At 31.5% G+C, this 7,916-nt stretch overlaps 1 pseudogene; it reads right to left on the bottom strand.

The window, feature by feature from the left end:
- Positions 1–5,256: 5,256 nt before the first annotated feature.
- LOC143232899 (zinc transporter ZIP1-like) lies at positions 5,257–6,681 on the bottom strand (annotated as a pseudogene).
- Positions 6,682–7,916: the final 1,235 nt, after the last annotated feature.

Raw genomic sequence — 7,916 nt, 5'->3', positions numbered from 1 at the left:
ATTTTGAAAGATACGGAAATAGAATTTCTAGTTTATCTGTCAATTTTGTTGAAACGGAAGCATTACTCAGACTGAACAAGTGAACAAGTACTCTTACGAATGTAAAGTACAAAAGTTGTATGAGGCCTTATCCAGTAGTTTATAAACTAAGATGTTTACAATGAAGTTTTGCTAATAAATGTTTCACTGAAAAATTAGTCATATTTAGGATTTAGAATTTGATTTACATGAATTTGTTTGCAAAGTTATTAATCAGTTTGTGGAGTCTAACTGAATAGAAAGTTCACAAGCATTATGCGCTAACTGATATGTTATGTCAAATATTGAACGCCCATTTGGTGCTTTATATCACTAGCTTCACTGACTATTAAAAAACAGTGTGTATTGCGAAATATACTGGTATATTCAGAACTCACCTTTATCAATGACCTCAACATACAGTGTTTGTAAACATCTTCTAAGTATATATATATAGTAAAACACACTTTGGGTGTTTCACAATATGTGTGTTAGTTTTGAAGAATTATTTCTTATTAAACAAGAGTTATTTAAAATAATAATTAGACTTTATACTGAACTTCTGATCAAACATTATCCGAATTGTTTCCATTCGAGTGTATAATAAACTGTCGTGTATTTTAAATTTTTAATAAGATGTTGAAGAAGAATTGAATCAATCTTCTATTGTGAAAACATAATTTTGAGCCGAATGACGCAGTCTGAAATTTTGTAATGTACAAAAATTGTACATTTACATTTATAAAATAAGTTTCTCATGTTATCTAATAAGTTTGTTATAATAGTTTTAGAATTGCTGATTTATCAACAAATATACACATTTGTAAGTGTTGTGATGTTGGTTTTGGTTTTATTGTAAAGAGTAATCTCTGTATACAAATAGTAAATGTGTTATAAACATAAAATAACGAATATTAAAAAATATCTGTTATTTTAAATGTGAATAATTTAAATTAAAATTATTTCAATATAATGTAAACATATTTCAGTATTTTTTATTTATTTCCTGTATTATCTCAACTGTTTTGAATTTAGACTGATTGGCTTTAGGCTGAACATATCACAATGAGTAAGAGTAAATTGTGTTCATGGTGTTAGTGATCCACAGTTAGAAATTAATATAAAGTTTATATGCATTATGAAAGATGTTTTAATTGAAGTATAGAGAAAATTTCAGTTGTATCTCTGTTTTAAAACCACCAAGACTTATGAATTTTATCTGTACAGTACTTCAAGAAAATGGTTAGTGTTGATATTTTAAATAGTTTCTGTGACAGTAAAATGGGTTGTTAAACGGCAGATTATTCATTAACCGTATTTAGTCATAGAAAAATGACCTTCACGATGAAATGCCTCTCGATAATAGTGATGCTTTAAATTTTAATGACTTATAAAGGTAAATAACAAAATAAGTGACTTTTTCTAGGAAGTTATAGAAATTGAAAAACGTCAGAAAATATGAAAGTATAATTAGATATAGAAGCGAAAACTATAATCAGTACTTTAAACCATAAAATGATAACCGTCTGTGTTGTTAAATATTTAGTAGAAAAAGACATAAGGTGTGATAAAAACGTTTGAGAAGTACGTTAAATACTTCAGTAACTTTATCTTCTTAAACAAACAAATGTAAATCGAAGATATACATACATATATAAGTTAAAATCTACAAGCAAGCCTATAGAAGTATAGACATATTTTGGAAAACACACACAAATCGTTTAGTAAGACCATCCCCCTACTGAAATACCATCAACCTTTGCAAAATATATGTAAGTGAAAATTGTGTAAAATGTAAGTATTTGTCAAGAACAACAGAAATCATATACTGACACAGGAACAACGTATTTATTTGGTCCATAAAGACAAAGTGGTAAAGAAATAATAGTATTGCTAAAATAATAGTTTTACTTGTATTTTCAGGACACATAATTAAATCTAGACATTGTTGAGAACTTGATACACTATATGCTGAGTTTATCAGCCTCTGCTGTACAAACACTAGTTTTGGTAACACTGTCCGGCATTGTGAAAAGAGCAACTTGTAAAGCTGATAAGACTGAAACAGCAGAGTTAATGATTTATTTACAATGCGAAACTATAAACTATTTTATAGGTTATAAAATTGGATTATATTATTAATTTTAAGACTTCGTTATCATAAAGTGAAGGTCATGTTGATCTTCAGGATATCATCGCTACTTCTGACGTCATTTCATGGCTCTATCAACACGCTAAGCAACGTTCGAACTAAATGTCACATCTAGCAACGTTCTTTCTGGATAATTTCTGTTGTTATGACATATGACAGCATCACCTGTCATGGTGACTCTTTTGCATATTACATAATAGTTATGCAACAATCAAGTGTCAGCGTATTATGTAATTGTCACGTAACCACTCAAATGGCGACCCTCCACTGGGGTGGCATCTTTCGTATGGTGTACAAGCCCCTTAACTACTCATGTAAATAAGTAGGCCTACTAATTATTATTCGTTACTTGGTTATAGAAACTAACTTTACATTATAAGGGAAGCCCAGCATGTTTGTGTGGTTAAGACACTCAACTCGTTATCTGAAGGTCGCAGGTTTGAATCTCCGTCACATCAAACATACTCACCCTTTCAGCCGTGGGGGCGTTATAATCCCACTATTCGTTGGTAAGAGAGTAGACCAAGATCTGTCGGTGGGTGGTGATGACTAGCTGCCTTCCCTCTAGTCTTACACTGCTAAATTAGGGACGGCTAGCGCAGATATACTTCGAGTAGCTTTAGCGAAATTCAAAACCATTATAAAAGTAACAGATCGTTAGTTCTCTCATTACAGGTTTAGTCCCAAGGACCGAAAACATTACCATTTTGTGCTGGTTATAGTTTTCATATTATACATTTTTCAGATTATTAGTTAACATTAAAAGGCGCTTTTACACAAATTATCAGAATTTTTTATCAAGTTTTTAAAATGTTTAAGTAATGACTTTCTTGTGCATTTTTCCTTTCGAATGCTGACTGTGCGAAATGCAACATAATTTTAATGAATCAGAAAGTTGTTAAAAAGTTTCCACTTCAGATAATAATCAAATGTGTTTTCGTGAAACATTTTGTAATTTATCTGTCATTTTCACTATTGTGTATCACTATATTCACTATAACATTCATATCAATGGTATAATGTTATGTATTTTTACAGTGTCCTGGGAGAGATCTTGTATTTCTTGTTGCATACATCTAGTAACATTTTTATCTAGTAAGCACCATAAAAAAATTAGTAAAGATATAAATTACTGTTTTTATGATCTAGAATAACTCTAAATTATAACACGAAACCACAAATGTTTAATTCAAATATCTTAAGTCTCATAACATTAAACATCTATAGATATGTTTTTATTATTTTTATTTTGTTGTGTTTTCAACAATTTCCGACAAACATTATAAAAGTTGCAATGACGCAAGCAACACATGCCCCCATGTTACTGTATTCAAAAGTATAAAACTATCCTTTACAAAATGAACTGTCTTGGTTTTGTTCTTGTGGAGCAATATTTTGTAAAATACACTCAGTGTCAGGTTTTGTAAGGAATCGTATTCTTTGTACTAGTTCGTTACCACTACAATTTTGTATGTATGTTTCTACTTCTGCTGTCGTTCACGTTTTATTTTACCATCTTTTGTAACTGGATAATCCTGGCTGACTCGCCGATGTCAGGTTTTTATAGATTATTTTCACAAACAAGTCAAATATCTGATTTTTCTAATACTTGTAATCTTTACTGAAAGTGTACAACATTTTGTGAAGATACACATGCTGTATCAAAAGTTTTGATGTACTAAAATAAAATTTATGTAATTTCAAAAACGTACATACATAGAGAATTTTTTCTAAAATTACAAACAAATATTTTCATCAAAAAATGTGTATTCGCACAATAACACAAAACAATCACTATTAGAACAGATTGTGTTTACTCCAAAACGTTTTTCCTCCGGTAAGATGAACGTTATAATGCTTTCATTTTTCTTAAAGTAGATGAAAATAAAGTTAAAAATGATTTCTGTTCAGATCAGTAGCTTATGGATGGTATTCACAAATCAGCTTACATAATTATAAAAAACAGTCTAGCCCAAACAGTTATGCAGTACTCATAAAAATCGTAATCCAATAGGAAACTAACTGTTTAGTGATTATATTAAAATGATCTGGTATTCTTCGAGAGAAAATTTGTTTGTAATTCTAGCTTTATTATCAAACCATTTAATTAATTGACAACTGTTCTGTAATATTTGAAAACAAGAGCTTAGACAATATGCTCATGAAATACTGTATAATACATAGAAGCAGTTTGAAATGGTTGTTGTTTATAATTAATCATAAAGCTGCACAATGAACTATCTGTGCTCTTTGTAGTGTACAAGTATACCACTGTGCCACTTGGGATCTTGAATGGGTAATGAAGAAAACTTTATTACAACTGTATAACGTTTCGACAAAATTAACTCATCATCAATATTTCACTATAATATATTGTTTTAGATGAATGTGGTAAACAGCCATCTTGATTTATTAACTATAATGAAAAGTATTGATTACGTTATAGTAAAACGAGTTTGAGTATAAAAATCGGCAACTCAAGAGACAACTACTGCCGATATAAAGTTGCGATGAAACGGTAAATATCGGGTCGAATATTAAGATTTCCGATACTGGAATATTCCTAGTATTTAATAATATGAGGGGAAAAGTGTGAATCAACTTGGAAAAAGGAAGAGACCTTCAACAAGTCGTATCCTAGCCGTAATGTGCAGCATGTTTCAAAACGTGAGAATCTAACGGACAGTAGTAAAAGTGCAACAGTGCACAACATAATCACAAAAGACCTTCGTCTGGAAAAACAAATTTCACATGTACACACGTTGCTTCATATTATGTTTGTTTGACTATCAGATATTTCAAGTCATTGGAAAATGAAATGCATATTTATATATGCTAAATAATCATAGGACGCAGTGCTTTTGAATATCTGTGCAATTAGAACATTTAAATAGGCATTACAAATCCTATGTCTTTGTATACTATATGGTTTATGAAACTCTTACATGTTGGAGAATATGTGGTTTAAACATGATACTTACTACGGATTATTTTGTAATGTTAAATACAGTGCAGGGCTATTATAAAGACGCAAGGTCATTAATAAACCCTATCTGGAAATAGCAATAAAGACTATAACGACGTAGTGAGACTTCAGAATCGTTTTAATATAATATACCCAACCTCTGTTTAAAATAATTTTCTTCTAATTGATTTTTAATAATTAGAGTTACTGACCTGTTAGCCATTGCACTATAATCATTAAACCAAAACCAACTAACATTGCAAGTAACTGAAGCAAACCTGAGAGTTTGGAATATTTTTCCTTTTGAAGAACCTCAAAAAATGTGACATACACTAAAGTTCCCGTTGCTAAACCGTTCAAAGTACCCACAGCTAGATCAGCTGAACCTTCCAAAGACCTTTCAGTTATCATAGCAATAAATATACCCAATGGAGACATAACTGCAAATACCAACATGTAGATTATTACAGCAGTTGCGTAGATACCTTGCGAATATAGCTCTAATCCTACTACAAAGGCAATTACAAACTTGTGTACTGACACAGCAAAGAACAAAGTCCATGTTTCTTTCTCATTTTCTTGAAGTCCTACAGCAAATCCTTCAAATATCGAGTGAAATGACAATGCACAAATAACAATCATACCTCTTAGAGAAAATTTTGAAAATTTAAGTGAAGCATGATGAAGATCAGCGGAAGGGGGGGTGTTTAGTAGTAGTACTACCGTAAGTTACATCCGTTGCAAGTCCTTCACGGGTATTACCAGAGTTCAGTAGTGCTGGACTGTGGCTACTTATACTTTCTGTTTTCTGTCTACCACTCCTTAACACTGCATGCAATACTTCTTCTATAATATAAACTGATATAAAACCGAAGCACACAATTAATTCAGGGATGGGGAAATGATAATCACTGATGTCATCTTTCTGTTGTAACCAATAACGTTCAAAGCTTGCTCGAACTTCTGGTATCAAATGAACAAAACACGTCGCAAACAAAACGCCCCCACCAAAACACAGCAAAAAAGAAGTAAAGCAGTTGTCTGTGGCCTGGTCTTCACGAGGAGCAACATCCGTTTTTTTTCTTTGCTTAAGTCGCTTCACCAGGATAATAGGAACTGTTCCACAAATTAAAGTTCCAAGTAACAATAAAACTAATGTCAAAATCCTTGTCACAAGAAGAGACATATTTTCTTTCACTACTGTCAATCTGAAAATGAACTGCTTATCAAATGAACAAAGTTCATCTTGTTATTGATTAAAACAACACGTGATTTATCAATAGCTGAACTTCTCGGTATATAAAACAATAAACAAAACGTTTAATATTTGTCTATTTTCTATGCCTTAAAATTCCAAGTACGACAAAAATAAAGCAAAATATATTTGTTTGAAAGAAAAATAAAATATGCTCTTTCTCGTAATTGCAAATTTCGACATGATTCGCGTAGTCTAGGCCATCTGGTGAAAGACAGAGTCCTGGTAAAACAGTTCCCAATTTTGAAATACAACTTATGAGCAGAGAAAAGACACCTAGTAGCACCTGCCGTCACAAGTGTTTTGTCCGGCTTTTTAAAAGGAACAACAATATTTATTGCCTCTTTCGTAACATATTCATAGATCAAAGTACAAAACGTATTCATTGGCATTACTTGCCGAACCCTTCAACCTTCATCTACAGCCCTGTAGGATAACCAATAGGCAGCTTTCAGATTTGTACCAGAGATAAATATCTAGTTTGTGAAAATGTACTGCCTAAAAACTTTTAACATACACGTTCAACAAATATGTTATTTATTAAACACAAAATGATGATCTTAGCTATCTGTATTAAAACATGAATAAGAAAGAGTTGAAATGTTATTAGGCCAAAAACCTTGCAATACAGCTTTTTAGTTTTAAAAAAAGTTTGAAACTATTTTAACACTCCAAATATATATATATATATAAATATATATTATTTTAACCTCCGTTTCTCTTTTTTGGCTTCCTGAAGGTTAATATGCACAACAATCTGACATTATATGCAAAAACGGCTCGTTTGGGTTGAGAAAATATTTTACATAGAAGAGCCGTTTTTGCATATAAATTTCTCAACAAGTGGGTTTCTCGACATCACAATCTGACATTAGAATTACAAAACTGTAATGCAACACAGGTACATGTTTTAGTTTATAAATTTCAGTACGAACCGCACATAACGAATTTATTTTTAAAGAGTACACAATCTAAAATATTTAAGGATAATTCAATACTATTTTCTGGCTTTTACTGTCTTATGGTGTGCTATCATTTATCTTTGTTTTTTGAATTTCGTGCAAAGCTACACAAGGGCTAGCCGTCCATAATTTAGCAGTGTAAGACCAGAGGGAAGGCAGCTGAACATCACCACCGACTGCCAACTCTTGGGCTACTCTTTTATTAACAAATAGTGGGATTTACTGTCACATTATAATGACCCCACGGCTGAAGGGGCGAGCATGTTTAGTTTGACGGGGATTCGAACCCGCGATTCTCGGATTACGATTATTTGATCATATGAAACTTTTAAACAAAATATAGCATTGATGACAAAAACAAAAGATACTTTTTATGTTTCAATTCAGAGTATGACAATATTTATCGGTTCAAGAAAGCTCTTGTCACGAAACTGTTGTCTCTTCGAATACTATGTGTCGTGTTACCGGTAACTTATTAAATTATGCTAAAACCGACGGTGAATTATCAGTTTTTTGAATTGTAATTTTTTACGCGGGAAAAAGTAGTCAATAATATACTAATTC

The sequence above is a fragment of the Tachypleus tridentatus genome, chromosome 11, assembly GCF_004210375.1.
Source record: "Tachypleus tridentatus isolate NWPU-2018 chromosome 11, ASM421037v1, whole genome shotgun sequence".
Classification (NCBI taxonomy): Eukaryota; Metazoa; Arthropoda; class Merostomata; order Xiphosura; family Limulidae; genus Tachypleus; species Tachypleus tridentatus.
The sequence above is the reverse complement of the archived record's forward strand: the minus strand, read 5'-3'. Positions and strand labels throughout refer to the sequence as shown.